The sequence below is a fragment of the Tupaia chinensis genome, unplaced genomic scaffold (assembly GCF_000334495.1).
Source record: "Tupaia chinensis unplaced genomic scaffold, TupChi_1.0 Scaffold138517_1, whole genome shotgun sequence".
Taxonomy (NCBI): Eukaryota; Metazoa; Chordata; class Mammalia; order Scandentia; family Tupaiidae; genus Tupaia; species Tupaia belangeri.
In genome coordinates, this window is record NW_006198412.1 from 1,182,952 (window position 1) to 1,202,422 (window position 19,471).

Here is a 19,471-nt window from a genome sequence, read left to right on the forward strand (position 1 = left end):
ACATGTAGTTCCCTTTTTTAAAAAACAAAAGTATTATGTATTTATTTATTCATTTATTTATTATTTTTAATTTGATCAGAGAGAGAGAGGAAAAGTGAGAAAGGAAGCTGCCAGATCCAGGACTGGAACTGCAGTCAGCCATGTGGGAGTCGAGTGCCTTAACCACCATGCTGCCCGCCAGCCTTCATGTGGTTCCTTTTAAGACTTTGCTGCATACAGGCACTTGCAGTCTGTCTTTCAGCAAAGGTAGCCGTGGACCCCACCTCTCAGCTGGTCCTATTCTTGCTTCAAGTCCATTGCAGAATTCCAAAACCCAAGGACAATCAGTTAGGTAGGGAGGATTTCAGCGTGTCACTGACAAATAGGATTTGAAGACACTCCCACTGCCACCTCGAACACAGTCTGACAACGGTGCTCCTCTGCCAGATGCAGTATGGCTACAGCCCAGGTAGGAGGGGGTGCTTTTTTTTTTTAAGAGAGAGATTTTTGCTATAGGGCACATGTACTCACCAGAGAGACAGAGAGAGACAAAGAGACAGAAAGTGAGAAATCACCCCCCAGGAGGGATGTCCACACCACAATCGCCTCGCCTCCATTCTCCTCTTGGGATTTGTGGCACGCACGTGCACACATGTGCCCAGTGTGAGTTTTAAGCCACCAGGTCCGGGACTCAAACCATGGTCACCTATGTAGGAGTTCAGCAACGTAACCATTATGCCACCTGCTGGTGCTTTTAAATACCTTTCCCCATTATCATCTCCACACCCGCGTTCATAGCAGCACTATTCACAACGGCCAAAAGGTGAAAGCACCTAAGGGCACACCCACAGATGAACAGATAAACCAACATTGTATAGCCGAACGATGAAATATTCAGCCTGAAGAAGGAAGGAAACTCTGATATAACATGGATGAACCTGGAACGCATTATGCTAAGTGAATAAGTAAGCCAGAGACAAAATGACAAATACTGTGTGATTCCACTTATGTGGGGTCCCTAGAATAGTCAAATTCAGAGATGGGAAGTAGAACGCTGGTTGTCAGGGGTTGCAGGGGCAAGGGAGGAGGAGTTATTTAAGGGGTATAAAGTTACAGCTTGAGAAGATGGAAAAATTCTGGAAACAGACAACGGTGAGAGTTGCAAGGCACTATGAACACACTTAACGCCTAAACCATGCACTGCAAAATGGTGGCAATGGGGGCCAGCGATGGTGTGGTGGTTACGGTGGCTGGACCCCACATGGCCAACTGTGTGGTTCAAGTCATGGACCTTGTGTCTTGGAAAACACATGGGTGCATGTGTACATATGTCTAAAGTCCTAAGAAGAGAATGGAGAGGGGATTGCAACATGGCCATTTCCCCTGGGGAATGATTTCTTTCTTTCTCTCTCTCTCTCTCTCTTTCTCTCTCTCTCTCTCTCTCTCCCTCCCTCCCTTCCTCCCTCTCTCTCTCTCTGGCAAGTGCATACACCCTATAACAATTTTTTAAATGACTAAAATGGTTGATTTTATGTTATGTATATTTACACAATTTAAAAACATAAACATTTTAAAAATAAACTTGACAAGGTCTATACCAATGGTCATCTAAAAGGTACACTGCTTTAAAGGTTAGTTGATATAATGAAGGGTTTAAGACAATCATGTGGTTTATTAAAAAGGATGGGGGATCTTCAAAGAGATCCTGAGACAGAAGTCAAGGGCAGGTGACAGCACTGAGGAAGAAGGACTAATTCGATAACAAAGAGAGACTCAGGGGAATGAAAGGTCACAAGACAGAGCTGCATTTGAAGTCCCTAGAGAGATAAGAAAAAGTCAATCCTTCAGGCACTTTAGGGATCCAGACCTGGCTGGAGTTGGGAATCTACAGTCCGGGCAGTTACAGCTCTGCTTTCCATGGCTTGGCCGTATGGCTGGAAGAGTGACGCCTGGGAGCCGTGTACTGATCCGGAGATCGATCGCTGGCTCTGTGTGTCTTAGAGCTCATTGTGGAGTTTACTGACCCACCGAGAGCCGTACTAGCCTGGCGGGGCAGCCGCTCTCTTGCCTCTTAGCTCACTTGGTGTTCTCTCTTACCTTTTTTTTTTATTATTATTTGGAAGAATTATTTTGTTTTATTTATTTATTTTAATTTGACCAAAGAGGGACAGAATGTGTGTGTGTGTGTGTGTGTGTGTGTGTGTGTGTGTGAGAGTGAGAGAGAGAGAGAGAGAGAGAGAGAGAGCATCCTCAATAGGGCATGCCGAGAGAGAGAGAGAGAGAGAGGAAGGAGAAAGCAAGCTGCCAGGTCCAGGACTCAAACCACGGTCAGTTTTCTCTTGGTCCTCAGATTCCAGGATTTTTTTTAAGAATTTTTTAACTTTATATATCACTATTATTATTTTTTAGTTTGCAATAGAGCTCATGTGCTCACCAGAGAGAGAGAGAAAGAGAGAAATGAGAAAGCAAGCCTCTAGGTCCAGGACTTGGACTGTGGTCGACCATGTGGGAGTCTAGTGTCTTAACCACCACACCATCTACTGGCCCCAGATTCCAGGATTCCTTATCTACATCTGACTCTTTTGATTTGGCAAATCCCTCAGTTCTAGCTTTTTGGGCTTCCAGCTTCCTAAAAGATTTTAGCTCAACCCACAAACCTCCTCACCCAGCCTCTAGTGGTGAAGGATAGCTTCTCTCCACCTCCACAGCAAAACTCCCCCTGATGCTGTTCCCCAAACAGGTAGAGGGAGAACCAGCCTCAGGGCTTTTTGAGAAGAGTCCTGTGCACTCTGAGGTTTTGGAATGCTGCCACACCACCCTACAGGGTACTGGGAGAGCACTTCGCCTGTGAAGGGGTGGTCGTGTCTGGAGACACAGGCTGCCAGAGCAGAAACCTGGAATTAGGGACGGAGAGGCTTTGAGATCAGTAGCTAGTCTGGATTCTTAGCTCCGCAGTTAAAAATTCAGGACATCAGAGATAGCGGCTGCTCCCTGCCTCTGTGATCTCCCCTCCTTCCAGACCCTCTCAGGGCAAGAAGTCTCTTTGGCCTCGCAATCTCTCAGAGGTCACCCTGAAGTCCTACCTGTGTTTCCCCCTGTTCCACATTAGAAATGGTTGCATTTTAGGGATTCTGGAACACTGAGCAGCGAACAGACCCAAAGAATCTGACCTGCTGACCTCAGGGTGACTGCCCTGGCCCAGGTTCAGCTTATTGTCCACAATGAATAAACAAACTCTAGCCAAGGCCTCGATAGTTACTAAAAGTCATTAGCTCCTACTGGACATCTAACTCAGCTTATGTGTTCCAAACTGAGCCTGGGCTGTTTGCTTAGGGAAAGGGCAAGAAGCAATGCAGAGCAAAGCAAAAGCAAATCCTGTTCAGTCCCTCCTGCCTTTCCTCTAAGGCAACCTACCCAAACGATCTTCACCTCCATCGCTAACCCGGCTGCTGAGATCCTGAGTGTGTCACAGTACACAAACATAGACACATATGAACACACATGTACATCTACTGCATACAGAAAGTTCTTCAAGGAGCCAGCAGGTGGTGTGGTGGTTAAGGCTACTGGACTCCCACATGGCTGGCCATGGTTCGAATTCCAGACCTGGTGGCTTACTTTCCTGCTTCCCGTCCCCCCTTGCTCTCTTGCTCTGTTCCTCTCTGGTCAAATAAATAAGTAAATAAATAAAATTAAATAAAATAATTCTTGGGACCAGCAGTTAGCGTAATGGCTATGTCGCTGGACTCCCACGTAGTCGACCGCAGTACGAGTCCTGGACCCGGTGGCTTAAACTCACACCAGGCATGTGTGCGTGTGTGCCCAAGATCCCAAGAGGAGAATGGAGGAGAAGGGGTTGTGGCGTGGCCATCCCCCCTGGGGGGTGATTTCTTGCTTTCTCTTTGTCTCTCTGTCTGTCTGACAAGCGCACGTGCCCTATAACAAAAACTTCTCCCCCACCAAATAAATAAATAAATAAATAAATAAATAAAAATAATTCTTAAAAACAAAAATGTTCTTCAAAAAGAAATCTTCAGTGGGGCCAGCAGGTGACATGATGGTTAAACCATAGCCAACTGTGATTCGAGTCCTGGCAGCTTGCTTTCTTACTTGTTCTCTCTCTTTCTCTCTCTGTCTCTCTCTGGTGAGTGCATGTGCCCTATAGCAAATTAAATAATAAATTAATTAATTAATGAATAGAAACAATTCTAGGTAAAAGTCTTCAAAAAGTTTATGGGAAATGTATATTATAAAAAATTATGCATGGATTTCAATTTTTTTGCATCAAGATAAACTTGCATTTTTTATTTTATTTATTTTTTTAAGAGAGATTTTATTTTTGCTAATAGGGCACATGCACTCATCAGAGAGACAGAAAGACAGAAAGTGAGAAATCACCTCCTAAGGGGGATGGCCATGCTGCAATCCCTTCTCCTTCATTCTCCTCTCAGGATTTTGGGCACTCACACATATGCGCCCAGTGTGAGTTTTAAGCCGCCACATCTGGGACTCGAACCATGTTCGACTATATGTGAGTCCAGTGATGTAACCATTATGTCATCTGCTAGTCACAATAAAATTGTACTTTCATTCCATTTTTAAAAAGCTTTGGGGCTGGGACTGGCATGGTGGTTAAGAGCACTGGACTCTTACATGGCCAACCTCAGTTTTAGTTCCAGACTTAGTGGTTTGCTTTCTCTCTCCCCCTCTCTTTCTCTCCCACTCTATCCCTCTCTGGTCAAATTTTAAAAAATAAATAAATAAAGTTAAATAAAATAATTCTTTTTTTTTAAAAAAAGCGTTGGGGCCATTCTTATGGCCTAGTAAAGGGAGCCAGATCCCATACGGCCAACCATATAGCTAAAATCCCAGCCTCAGTGGCTTGAAAACCACGTCAGGCATGTATGTGTGTGCATGTCCCAAAACCCGGCTGGATAGAGGCGTGGAGGAGGCAGGACTACAGAGTGGCCGTGCCCCTCTGAGGTGTGCTTTCTTCTTCCTCTCTGAGTGCACACACCTCTGGGCAAATTTAAAAATAAGTTTTTAAAAATCCACACATAGTTTTTCTTTTTTTCAAGAATTATTTTATTTAACTTCATTTAATTTATTTATTTTAATTTGACTAGAAAGGGACAGAGAGAGAGAGTGAGAGAGAGAGAGAGAGAAAGAGAAAGAAGCCGCCAGGCCTGGGACTCAAACTGGGATTGGCCATGTGGCAGTCCAGTGCCCTCAACCACCACGCCACCTGCCAGCCCCCACACATAATTTTTCACCGTGTGAGTTTCCTGTGAACTTTTTAAGACTCCTTTTATACACACACAGTCACACACACACACAGAGATACATATATACAGTATACACACACGTATGTGTGTATATATGTGAATATATGCATGTATTTATAATTGGTTTATATGTGTGTGTGTGTGTATAAAATGTAATATAAATATGTGAAATCCAGATACTTACTTAATACTTACTGTATGCCAGGCCTATTCTAAGCACTTAACAAATCGTGGCCCCTAATTCTCATTACCACTTCCAAGGTAGCCACCATTCGTACCTTCTGTTACAGATGAGGACACTGAGTCACAGAAAGATGAAATCCTGGCAGAGCCAGGACTCAAACTCGGGAAGATTCCCACTGAACACTGTGCAAGTATAATGTAAAGAAGTTGGCATAAGTACAGTAGGTGAGTGACAAATGGCATTAAAGTAGTATTCTTACCTTACCACAACCTCAACCTGTGTGATTTTTTACCATGTGACACTGGAGAAAAGGCCTGAGAGTAAGCTCTTTTGGCACATCTCAGTGAGGTCAGGGACACCCAACTACACAAAGTGCTCTCAAGGACATGCTCTTTGGCGTTCCTACATTTAATATGAGCTGGTTTGTCTAAAGGTCTACGACACAGTCATTTCTAATTTTGCTGAGGCACAAATCGGAGTCACATGTACTGTTCTGGAGCTCGTGCACACGAACCGTCTTTTGGTCAGCGAGTTAGCCACGCCAGCTGCTTGGCGTCTGTGTCACACCACAGGTGTAGCATCCTCTATGCACCGTTGTTCACATAGCAACTTGCAGATGACCAAAACTCGTGTCGTATTATGGAACAAGAATGCCGCAAGAATGACAGCTGGCGCTGCTGGTGGAAGCAAAGAGGTCTGAGAAAAGTGATCAGCACACCCAGCCGCTGCAGCACAAGGGGTGGGGCCCTGCTGTGCAGCCCTGGGGCCAGCGGAAGGCCACAGTCCAGATCCTGGGCCGCCCTGGCTGGCTCTGGGAAGGTTGGGAGTGAGGAGGGGATCACAGTGACAAGACCCTGTGGAGGGCGCTTCTTTCTCTCTCCCCCTCTCGCATGAAATAAATCAAAATCAAAATAAAAGCATTGGGGAACCAGCAAATGGCGTCATGGTTAGGTTGCTGGACTTCCATGTAGTCAACTACAGTTTGAGTCCTGACCTAGCTACTTAAAACTCACTGCAGGCATGTGTGTGTGTGCCCAAAATCCTGAGAGGAGAATGAAGGAGAAGGGATTGTGGCATGGTCACACCTCAGGGGGCTGATTTCTTGCTCTCTCTCTCTCTCTCTGTCTCTGTCTCTGTCTCTCTGGTGAGCACACACACTCTATAGCAAAAACCTCTCAAAAAAATTTTTAAAGACAATCATTCATTGCTCAAAATAGGAGTCTTAAATAAATTTAGGAGTAGAGCATGAAATTGGTAGTGACTCAGAGCTGTGTGCCATGAAAAAATCTACCATAAACTCTGTACAAAACCTAAGAATAAGCAATTCGTAACTCTGCAAGTATCTATCTAGAAAACTGTGAAACTGGAGAAGCGGATTCTTGAGGCATGAGCGCATGTAAAGTGGGCCCAGCTGGTGGCATGGTCAGTAGCAGGCTGAGCTTCAGTGCTGGAAACCACAAAGCCAACCTCAGGCTCAGACCTCTGGGTTGGCCTGAAAATACACTGAGGATGTGAGTGCATGCCCACGGTCCTAAGAAGATGGAGGGCTAGGGGAAGGGGATTGCGGAATGACAAGACCCTGCTGAGGGTGTTTCTTTTGCTCTCTCTGTCACACACACACACCTGGTGTTTATAAACTGAGGGGGGGGGATGTAAAGGAAGCAGGAGACCTGACAAAGATACATGCTATAGATGTCTTGGCCATTTTGAGAATTTCCCAAGGTGTAAGGATTTCAGTTCCACAAATGCAAAGAATCTAGTCTAAGTACATGTCTTGGGGGGAGCTCGGATACAGGAACCTCTTTCTTTCTTTCATACCCCTCCCCCACGGAAAAAAGCGCATGGGAGCATCTGGAACCATGAGAGTGTCAGGATAAAGTGAATTGGGCTGAACCTCCCCAAAGGCTCAGCCCAATCCTCTTCCGCAGTCTCCTACACCCCAGGGCAGCCTAGACCCCTGCTCCACAACTGGCAGGTTCAAGTCTAATCACTCTCCACATGACCTTGGATATCTTCAGGGCCCTGCTCTCCTTTATCCTCTGCTCTCCCATCTCCAGCACTGTATTAGGCATTTTCAATATAGAAAGGGATGCATCAGATCAGCTTCTATTCAGGGCTGATATTTAACTTGCTGGGAGCCAACATTTGTGGCATTAAGAAGAACAGTAAGAGCAAAGGCATCGCTGAAAATAAAGACAACTAGTGAGCTATTTTATGCACAAATAGTCCTTTGCCATTCTCATCGAGCTGAAAACAAATATCCTGAAACTAATGACTAGCAGCCAATTAAGTTAAACATCTAATTAAAAGGGAACTGGAGCTGTTTTAAAATCGAACACTTCAAACACTTGCCAGTCAGAACACGATGAAACTAGTAGCAGCAGCACATAAAATATTTACAGATCTCAGCAGAAATAAATGCACAGATTCTCATCTTTTTAAGAGATTTTTCCTATAGGATGCATGCCCTCACCAGAGAGACAGAGAGAGACCCAGAAACAAAAAGCAAGAAATCACCCCCAGGGGACATGGCCATGCCACGATCCCTTCTCTTCCACTATCCTCCAAGGATCTCAGGCATGCACACATATGTATCCCGTGTGAGTTTCAAGCCCCCATGTTTAAGACTCAAACTGCAGTTGACCATGTGGGAGGATGGAGCCTCAACCACTACACTACCTGCTGGCCCCTAGATTCTCATTTTTAAGCCAAATGCACATGTGACTATTTTAGATCTACCCTGGTGAGAGCTAGACTCCTCCAATCCAGAGAGTGTGCAAGGAGCGCAGATTGAAGGAGAGACATCATTTGTTAGGACGGGCTAGCAGGACTTAGTGTTTCCAGATGTGGTCCTTCCTAATCACACAAGGAGAATGCTGTGAGTGGAATGCAAATAAGGCTGCCAAGAGAGGACAATCATTATTTTTAAATTATTTTTAAAAAATTGTAAGTCTAAGTATGTCCCAAATATTGTATGAGACATACTTAGACGAAAATTTTATCTACTATGTATCTGCAATACAAGTTTAACTGGATAGCTTCTATTTTTATTTGCAAAATCTGACAACCCTAAAGCCAAAATATGCAAGTAACTCCCACAACCTGGGAGTGTGGCAGAGAGAACTCCCACAACCTGGGTCCAGCAACAGAGAACCCTGCAGTGGCTGAAGTACTACAAGGGCGTCAGATGAAAACTTGTGCAGTGGGGAGAATGATCCGTGCATAGCGTTACTGTAAGGACTGTCAGTGATGTCATAAAGCCTCTAGCTGCCTGTAACATGTTATATGCTCTGCAAATAGTAGCCATTATCGGTATGTAGAGGGCCTGTAGCCAGCAAACAGCACACAGTAGGTATGTTAGTTAGCTACTATTGTGTATATATAAAAAGGAAAGGGAATTACTAAATTGTAAAATATCTGTACCTCAATGTTTATTGTGGTACTATTCACGATAGTGAGAATATAGAATCAAACTAAGTATCCATCAATAGACAAATGAATAAAGAAAATGTGGCATATATAGAATGGAATATTACTCCATCATTAAAAAGGACAAAATCCTATTATCTCTCCATCTCTCTGTACCTCTGGTGAGCACACACATCCTACAGCAAAAACCTCTCTTAAAAAGAAAGAAAGTTGGTTCTTGCCTCTAAAGGAAAGAGAGCTGTTAAATAGAGGTAGCTGCTATTTATGGGTATCTACTATATACCAAATATTGTATTGCACTTTACAGTATCTCATTTAAGCCTCTGAATAATCCTACAAACCAGGTATGACTATGGTCTTTTCGTGAATGTGGAAACTGAAGCTCAGAGAGCCTACCTCATTTCTCCAACATTACATTGCCTGTTCAGGTAGGGCTGAGGCCCAGACCTGCTTCACTCCAAATCCGCTGCTTGCTCCACTTTACCATTGTATGCCCCGTTATTGATTTCAAGCAGGTAGAATCTCGCTAGAATAACAGGTGATCATATTTGCTCCAGAACTGGCCTCTCCTTAAAATCTCCTCATGATCAATTTTCATCTCTGATTATTGAGAATTTTTTTTTTCCTGTGGGAACACATCTGTGGTCTCATAATGACATCAGTGGAAACATGGGCTTTACATTCTGGAAACACACTTCACTGTCCAACTCGCTGATATCCCCTAAAATTGTAGTTGTAACATTTTTTAATTAAAAAAAAAAACAGGTAATTGTAAAATTTTTAAATGAAAAAGAACATAATCCCTTTGGACATCTGGCCAGACTTTAAATGATAACTATAGGATTATTTATTTATGTATTTGTTCATTTTTTGCCATAGGGTACATGCTCTTGTCAGAGAGAGACAAGTGAGAGGGAAAGAGAAATCACACCCCGGGAGTAATTTCCCTTTTCCTCCATTCTCTTCTCAAGATTTTGGAGATGCAAGCACCGGTATCCAGCATGATTTTCAAGCCACTGGGTCCAGGACTCGAACTTCAGTTGGCCACGTGGGAGTCCAGAGCCTTAACTATTATACCACCCGTTGGCCACAAACTGTAGAATTTTTACAAACTTCATTTTTGTTCTGGTCCATTCTCACAACACACCCCTACCCCCACCTCTATTTTTAAAAATTAAATCAGAAAATCCTGCTGCTCTTTCCTCCTATGGAATGACTGATGAGAACAGAAAACGCAGTGGTGGACAGGAGGCTGCCACACTGGAAAGAGATCGTCTCTTTTTCTAGCAACATTATCAACATAAGGGATCCCAGTTGAGATTCCATCCGGGAAACAAGACTCCCACCTTTGCAGTATGATGTGGACAGAACTTGACTAAGTGTAATTTCTGGAAGGATTGAAGGCACCAGGGAGACTTGAGAGGAGACATAAGTATCAACTACACTGGCCATGGGAAGCCAGGACATAAAGCTGAAACAGTCCACCAATCAGATTTCAGAGAAATGTCCACCAGTTGGATTTAGAATACCACCCCCACCCCACATCAGACTTGGTTACTTTTTAAAATGCTAAAATGGAGAAACATAGCCCTAGCTCTGGCCGACCATTTTCAATAGACTCTTTCCCCAGTAAGACTTCACCTTCAATCAGTGTCCCTTGTTATTATTATTATTATTATTTAATAAAAATGCTCATGTACTTTGGGAACTTTTCCTATCCTACTTAATTTTAATTTCAAGGATTTTTTTGTTTTTGTTTGGTGATAATTTACCATCCTGTGCCAGCCCACGGCTTGATGGTTAAGGTGGCTGGATCCCACGTGGCTTACTGTGCAGTTCAAGTCCTGGCCATGGCAACTTGAAAAACACATGGGGTGCATGTGCATGCATGCCCAAAATCCCAAAAGGGGGTAGCGATGGAAATGAAGGGACCGTGGCATGACCATTCCCCATGAAGGGTGCTTACTCACTTCCTTCTCTCTGTGTCTCTCTCCAGAGAGCATAAGCACTTCTGCTAATTTTTTTTTAAAAAAAAGCAAAGAAAAAGAAAGAAAAAAACTACCATCCTAACTATTTTTTAAAGAATTATTTATTTAATTTTATTTATCATCACTACTATTATTTTAAAAATTTGCTACTGGGCATGTACACTCGCCAGAGAGGGAGGAAGTGAGAAAGCAAGCTTCCCAGTCTAGGACTCAAACCATGGTCAACCATGTGGGAGTCCAGTGCCTAACCACCATGCCACCTGCTGGCCCACCCTAATCATTTTAAGTGGGTAATAGTAAATACAGCAATGATGTCACCCAACCATTACCAGCTACTTAATTTCAAATTGTAATTTTGGACAAGGCAGACAAAGCAGAAAGTTTAGTCTTTGCCCCTTCCAACAAGATCCCAGTCTGCCCTCTGCATCTATGGGTTCCACCTTCACAGATTCTAACAACCACTGAACAAAGCGTCCTGTTATGGCTGATGTGTACTACGTAACTAGGCCTATGATGGTTGTGTCTGCACCGAATATGTACAGCTTCTTTTTCTTGTCATTATTAGCTAAACAATAAAGCATCACAACTATTTATATAACATTTACTTTGCATTAAGTATTATGATTAATCTAGAGAAGATTTTAACTATATGGGAGGATGTATGTATTGACAGATTATATCCAAATTCTATTCCATTTCATATAAAGGATTTGAGTCTCTGAGGGTCTGGGTATCCACAAGGGTCTTAGATCCATGCCCAGTGGATGAATAGATACTGACTTATCTGGCTCCCTACTGACCTTTGCCCAGTTTTTCCTTCTCTTTCCCAACTTCTTTCTCTTTCATTCTCCTTTTACTTTGTCAGCGAAACTTGTCTTTACTGGCTCAATCCCAGCCCTTATATTGATTATACATTCCCTTTCCAAGTTGTGTCAGGGCTGGCTCCACGCCCGTTCTCCTCATCTCCCCTCCTTCACATTGCTTCTCTTAGGTCCACCAATGAATCAGCGAACGTCCCTGGAGCCTTTCTCTGAGCCCCCTTCCTCAGGCACAAATGCAGGCCTAGTTCCTATCTGAACTGTGGATCTGAAATTGGTTGTTTTAATCCCCAATTTGTGAGTGTGAGAGCTGTTTACATGTCTAGAAACCCCAGGGGGCTTATTTGCACAACACACTTACCTCAGCAGAGCAGGTTACAAGTTCCAGAGTTCCCAAGAGCCTTCCCAAGCCTCCCCAACAAGGGCGTAATTAGAGAGTCATGGAGCACGGCTGTTGCCCAAGTCAGTTTTCAGCTTCCAAAAACAAGTCTTCTGACTGGCTAGCAAGCCTCTCCCCTTGTTTGTATCAATAGACTCTCCAGTCTGAGATTTCCCAGTGGAGCAAAGCCTTCACTGCAGATCTATATTCATCATGTGTTTGTATGTGCGACAGATTCTGAGGCGCCCTGTTTTTTTTTTTTTCTATTTTATTTTTAAAGAGGCTTTTGTCATAGGGTGTGTGCACTCACAGGGGAGAGAGACAGAGACAGTAAGAGGGAAAGTGAGAAATCACCCCCCTTCCCCCGAGAGGGGATGGCCACAATACAATCCCTTCTCCATTCTCCTCCCAGGATCTTGGGCACACACACATATTTGCCCTGCATGATTTTCAAGCCACCAGGTCTGAGATTTGAGCCATAGTCAACCATGTAGGAGTCCAGCAACGTAACCCCTACGCCATCTGCTGGCCCCTGAGGCTCCCTATGTGGGGTTTACCAGAAGCTCTTTTCTTTTAACTGGAGACTTCTAGCTTCAGGGACTACCTCGATAGTGCACGAAGAAAGCTAAACTATATCTGTCTTATATCTGCTCTCTCATTTCGAAGGGATTCTAAAGCCTTAGCAATTTGGTACATGGTTATTCTTTTACAAAGGTGAGAGTGAGGAATTATGGCTCTATTTTTATTCTTATGTTGGCCAAACTGGTTTAGTTCATGCTCCCCAAAGTGGGTGACATAAAAGGGAGAACTGTCTAGCATGGAGTATTGTTTTGGATTCTTTGGGACAGGAGTAATAGTGAATAATGTTCATGGACAATATTAAATACATTATCAAATTTGTTCCGTAAGTGATGGTGATGGTGGTGGTAGTGACAGCGGTAGTGGTGGTGGTGGCGACAGTGGCTGAGATGATGGCAGTGGGGTTGGCAGTGTAGGAAGAAGAGGATATGATGATGAAGGAGTGAGCAGGGAATGGCAGAAAGGAGGAACATATTTCCGTCATTATTGCTCCTGGTTCTGAGACCTCTCAACGTGAAAGATTGCTGAAATACCATCTTCTACCAATAATTGCCTCATTAACTCTGACCTTACCAGCATCAAAAACACGAGTTGGTTTCGTGTGTGTGTGTGTGTGTGTGTGTGTGTGTGTGTGTGTGGACAATGGCAGGATTTCAAATGAGAAAAATACAGTGTTTTCTCACAGAACAGCCCACTATCAAGGTTGCTTGGAGCACTTGCTCGTCCATACTTGTTAGCTCACCCTGGCAGTCTTCACGTACAGAAAGAACTTGCCCATCTTGACGACGGTTCCTTGTACCCACTACCTGCTCAAAGAGAAATAGCAGGGGCCTCGGAATAAGATAGATGAGGATTCAAATTCCAGGGCTTTTATTTCCCAGTAACTTATACTCTTTAAGCCTGACTTTCTTTATTCGTGACATGGGAAAAACAACATCTACTTGACAAGGCTGTGCAGATTAAATGAGACAGGGCCTGGCACATAGTTCTCAATGAATGTCAGTTTGTTGGGTGCTTTCTCCCTTCCCAGGGTGAGGTTCAAGGCAAGATAATGATGCTCGAGGCAGTTTTATGCTAACTTTCTGCTTCTCTTCATCCCAGATCTCAGCCAGCACCAGTAGGCACTTTCTATCCTAAGCATTTGTCATGAACCACATTTTTACTTATTAAGAATCATTTGATTCCTGAGACTTAAGACAACAAAGCTTCAGACATCAAAACAGTAGTTTAAAAGAGAGAGAGAGAGAATTTAACCACTCAGTGGTTGTTTTTTTAAAATGCTGCCCAACTGGTTTTTTCCACTGAAGGGACTGTTATTTTGGTTGACTTAACCATGTGAAATGATTCTATAACTTTTTTTTTATTTTTTATTTTTTACAGTCAGGATGTTTTCTTTGATATCTGGCCCAAGTGCTCTTTGTTTAAGTCATTCCTTTACTCCTACTTAGGCTGTTTGGTACCTGAATAAAACATCTAGATTCCACCACTTGAATTTGTTCCTTTCAAATATTTATAAACCATAGTTATGACTTCATGCAGTCAATCCTATACATATTTAATTTTCTTTATAAGCAGGTCCTCTTCCTGAAATCTTCCCAAGTTACTTTAACCCTAAGATAAAGAGATGTCCCCGAGTGGACTGTTCTCTGACAGACCTAAAAAGTAGTTGTCTGGAACCTCGGTTATGTATTCCAAGTGCAGAGTCTCTGCTCACACGTCACCAGGGACTCTGATTCATGATTCTGGAGTGCAGAGCCCAGGAATGTGCATTTTAACCTCCAACTCTCGCCCCCACCGGTTTCTGACATGAGTTCCCTGTGGACCACACTTATAGGCAATGCCACATCACAATTGGCATGGTAAACAAAATGTGTTTTGGGACAAACTCCCTGTTTGAGATTAAACAGGCAAGCCTGGATAACATTATGGTAAGTGAAATAAACCAGGCACGTAAAGAGAAATACCACATGCCCGCCCTCATACGTAGAAATTGAAAAAAAAAAATATAAAAAACGACCACAACAAAGTAGAGAGATAAAGAATGACGACTAGAAGCTGGGAAGGATAGGGGAGGGGAATAGAAGGGATACTGAACAACAGAAATACAATTACAGATACATAATAGGAACAATCCCTAGTGTTATAAAATACAAGAGGGAGAACTTAGTTAATAACTTGCTGTGTACCTCGGAGTACCTAAGAAAGAGGATTTTTATTTTCTCTACACAAGTAACGATTAATGGCTGAGATGACAGATATCCTAATTACCCCAATTTCATCATCACGCATGGCATTCATGTTGTGAAATATCACTTGTAACCCCACAAATCTGTAGAAGTAGTACATGTTAATGAAAAAGTATATATTTGGGCGGTTTCTGCTTCTTGCTTTGTAATCACATGCAGGCCTGAGATCCTATCGAGGTCACCTTGATCCGAGTTCTGAGTCTTCCCAAATCCTGTGATCAAACACTCACTTTGTCCTGGGTTACTACTGCAGACGGCGGGGCATGTCGACTGGAGACAGAGCAGGCCTGTTGCTCTCCTACAAGGCTCGCTCATTCCCCAGCTCTTCAGCCTTCAGGTCTGGCTTAGTGGAGTGCCAGGGTTGTAGAGCGCTGCCTTCGCTGCCACCTCACGGCCCTAGAAAGCCAGCGGTTTTGCAACCTGTACGCTTACCATTCATATCTCTTTATCGTATGAATCTGATCCAGTTAACAACAATAAGTGTAATTCTTTACATCTGTACAGCACTGAGTGGTTCATAGGATGCCTTCCCTGCAAGATGTCATCTGACCTTGACGACAGCTCTGCTGAGCTCAGTCAGTCAGATATTCCTGTCTCTGTTTCACAGATGGAGCAATGCTCAGAAAGAATAAGTAACCCAGAATACAACTCAGTCTCACAAGTTCAGCCCACAAGTAACAATTTGCCTTATGGACCCCGCTGGTTGGAAGAGGAAGAACAGAGGTCTCCCAGTTCTAACATAAGGTCAAGGCTTTTGGCCGAGTTTTCCTATTCATTGGATCATAATTAGTTAAATATTTTTATTGGATACTGGCCATATCCAGAGTCTGCACATTAGATAATATTAACAGAATACAGGCCAGTTGTCTTGTATGGGGCAGCAATAAAGCTATGCTCTGCAATGCTGAAGCCATATGGGAAGGTCCTAGGTTCATATCCCAAGGTTTCCCTGTGCATGCTGTGTATGCACATAGGCCCATGTTCCTGTCTGGCTGAAGCTGGGCATGGAGGACGGAGTGAGGACCCTGTTGGAGGTGCTTCTCTGTTTCTCTCTCTCTCTCTCTATCCGAGAGAAGAAACAAATAAACTTTTAAAAAATTGGGGCCAGCAGTTAGCGTAATGGCTATGTCACTGGACTCCCATGCAGTCGACCACGGTTCGAGTCCCAGACCCGGTGGCTTAAACTCATGCCAGGCGCGTGTGCTTGCATGCCCAAGATCCTGAGAAGAGAATGGAGGAGAAGGGATTGTGGCGTGACCATCCCCCCTGGGAGGTAATTTCTCACTTTCTGTCTCTCTGTCTCTCTCTGTCTGTCTGGCGAGTGCACGTGCCCTATAGCAAAAACCTCTTCAAAAAAAGAAAAAAAAATTAAAAGACTATAAAAAAAAGATAAACAGATCTAGATACTAAGCAACTTGTGAATTCTTGAACTTGTTGCTTACACCATCAATTCTTTATTCATTCATTCATTGTTTGAATAAACATTTTATTGAGCACTTGCTGTGAACCACACACACACTGTGCTGAACACTGGGGCTCCCACAGTGGACAAGACAGACTCATCCCTGCATCACAGAGTTCACAGCCTAGTGGGGGATACAGACAAGGATCTTGGGGACAACAGACAGTATGATGAATGCTGTAGGAGGGACAGATATGATGTTAATTGTGCATTTACAGGGACATTCAGCCAGCCAGGACAGAACTACCCTTGCCAAGAACTTGTTCTTACTTCTTAGAACCATTGTTATGGGTTTATTTAGAGTGGTCTGCAGGGAGCATACAAAGGCCATGTCCCTATTAACCCTTGGCACACTGAGGGCATTAGGGAGTCATTCTTGTACATACACTTGCCTCTGTCTGAGACAATTTCCTCCCCTCCTGGCTTAATTCTAGTGCATGCACATCCCCAGCCCTCACCGTATTGGGAGCATGTAGATTTTCCCTCTATTTGTAGTATACCTCTGTATGCTACAACATCCTGTGAAAATCCTCTAACATCATCTTTACCTCTCACGTTGCCCCTGCAATGTCTCCCTTATCAGGCTGAAGCACTTCAAGGCCAGGATCTGTACCATTTACCTCTGTATTCTCTACACTAAGCAAATCCCTTGTCACACCATAGGAGCTTGGCAAATGTCTGTCAAAAGCACAAATGCTCCTACCCTTCAATATCTGTTGATGAGGAGGTGGGAAGTCCAACACATACAAATGGCACCATTTGCAAACAACTGGGCACTAGTAAAAATTTTTAAATAATTTTTATTGTGATTTCTGGTTTACATATCATTGGACATCTTTATGGGATACAGTACGGTTTTTCAAAGCATGCATAGAGTGTATAATAAAATCAAGGATATAAACATAATCATCTTATTCAGCATTAAACATTACACCATGTTGTGCTCATTTGATAGTTCTACTAGATGTTTATTTTTTGGGGGAGGAGGAGTATATGTTGAATTGTCATGACTTTTTTTTTTTTTTTTGAGAGGTTTTTGCTATAGGGCACGTGCGCTCGCCAGACAGAGAGACAGAGAGAGAGAAAGCGAGAAATCACCCCCCAGGGGGGATGGCCACGCCGCAATCCCTTCTCCTCCGTACTCCTCTTGGGATCTTGGGCACACAAGCACATGCGCCCGGCGTGAGTTTTAAGCCACTGGGTCCGGGACGCGAACCGCGGTCAACTACATGGGAGTCCAGAGGCATAGCCATTACCCTAACTGCTGGTCCCATCATGAGATTTTTTAACTCTGGTGTGGTGCACCATTCCAAAACTTATTCCACTGGTTTACATGTATTCTTGTGTCTGCTAATCATTTTCTTTCACTTTCCCATTCCTACTCTATGCAGCTTCTGTTATCTACCATTACTCTCTCTACTTCTGTGTCATTATATCTTTAACTTTCTGCCACATGGAACCAGCAGTTGGTGTAATGGCTATGTTGCTGGACTCGCATGTAGTCAACTGCAGTTCGAGTACTGGATTTGGTGGCTTAAACTCACACTGGGCGTGTGTGCATGTGTGCCCAAGATCCCAAGAGGAGAATGGAGGAGAAGGGATTGCGGCGTGGCCATCTCCCCTTGTGGGTGATTTTTCGCTTTCTGTCTCTCTGTTTCTCTCTGTCTTTCTGGGGAGTGCACGTGCCCTATAGCAAAAGCCTCTCAAAAAAAAAAAAAAGTTTCTGCCACAGAGTGTAGGCATTTGGGATATGCTAAGTGGGGACATAAGGTAATTATCTTTCAAAGTTTGTCTTATTTCACTTAGTACTATAGCTTCTAGGTTGGTCCACATTCTATCAAACAACAGAACGTAATTTTTTTATGACTGAGTAGTATTCCATTCGGTGTATGTGCCACATTTTTACTCATCAGTTGTTGGGTACTTAGATTGATTCCATACCTTAGCTATTGTGAATAATGCAACAACAAACATGGATGTGTAAATATCCCTTCAACAGAGTGATTTTCTGTCTTTGGGTAAATACCCAAGAGTGGAATTACTGGGTTGTATGGTAGTTCTATTTTAAGATTTTTGAGGAACCTCCATGTTGTTTTCCACAGTGGCTGTACTAATTTCCACGTGTATGTACTACATTTCCACCAGGTGTGCACTTGGATTCCCTCTTCTCTGCAAACTTGCCAGCACTTGATAGTCATTCAGATTGAAGTTAGGTAATACCTTATTGTGGTTTTGATATACATTTCCCTTATAAGAGGTTTTGTTTTTCTTTAATTACTTTTGCCAGAGAACATGTGTGTGTGCCAGAGAGAGACAGAGCAAGAGAATGAGGGAGAAAGTGCCCCCCACCCAGTGGAATTTAGTCATGCCACAAATTTTTTTTCCTCCATTTCTTCTTCCTGTTGAGACTTTGGGAAGTAATACCTCATTATGGTTTTGATTTGCATAAAATCTTTTTAATGTACCATTGCATTTTATTTGATACTATTTTGTTGAAGATTTTTACATGTATGTTCATCAGAAATATTAGTCTGCAATTTTTTTTGTTGTTGTGTCTTTGCTTTTGGTATCAAAATTATGGTGGTTTTGTAAAATGAGTTTTGGAGAGCTCCCTCCAGTTTTTTTTTAAGATTCTTTTGCCACAGGGTATGTACACTTGCTGGAGAGAAAAAGAGACAGAGATAGGGAAAGGGAAAGTAAGAAATCATCCCCTAGGAGGGATGTCCACACTGCAATCCATTCTTTTCCATTCTCCTCTCAGGATTTTGGGTACACACATACATGTGCCCAGCATAATTTTCAAGCTGCTGGACCTGGGACTCAAACTGTAGTTAGCCATGTGGGAGTCCAGTGCCTTAACCACCATGCCAGCTCCCTCCATGTGTATCTACTGAAATATTTTTAAGAAAATTGGTGTTAATTTTTCTTTAAAGAATTTGTAAAATTCAGCAATAAGGCCATTTGAATCTTAGGGTTTTTTTGTTTGTTTTTTGTTTGTTTGTTTGTTTGTTTGTTTGTTTGTTTTAATTAGGAGACTCCTTATTCCTGATTCAATCTCATCTCTTGTTATTGGTCTGTTCAGGTTTTCTATTTCTTCCTGGTTCAATCTAGGGCAATATATC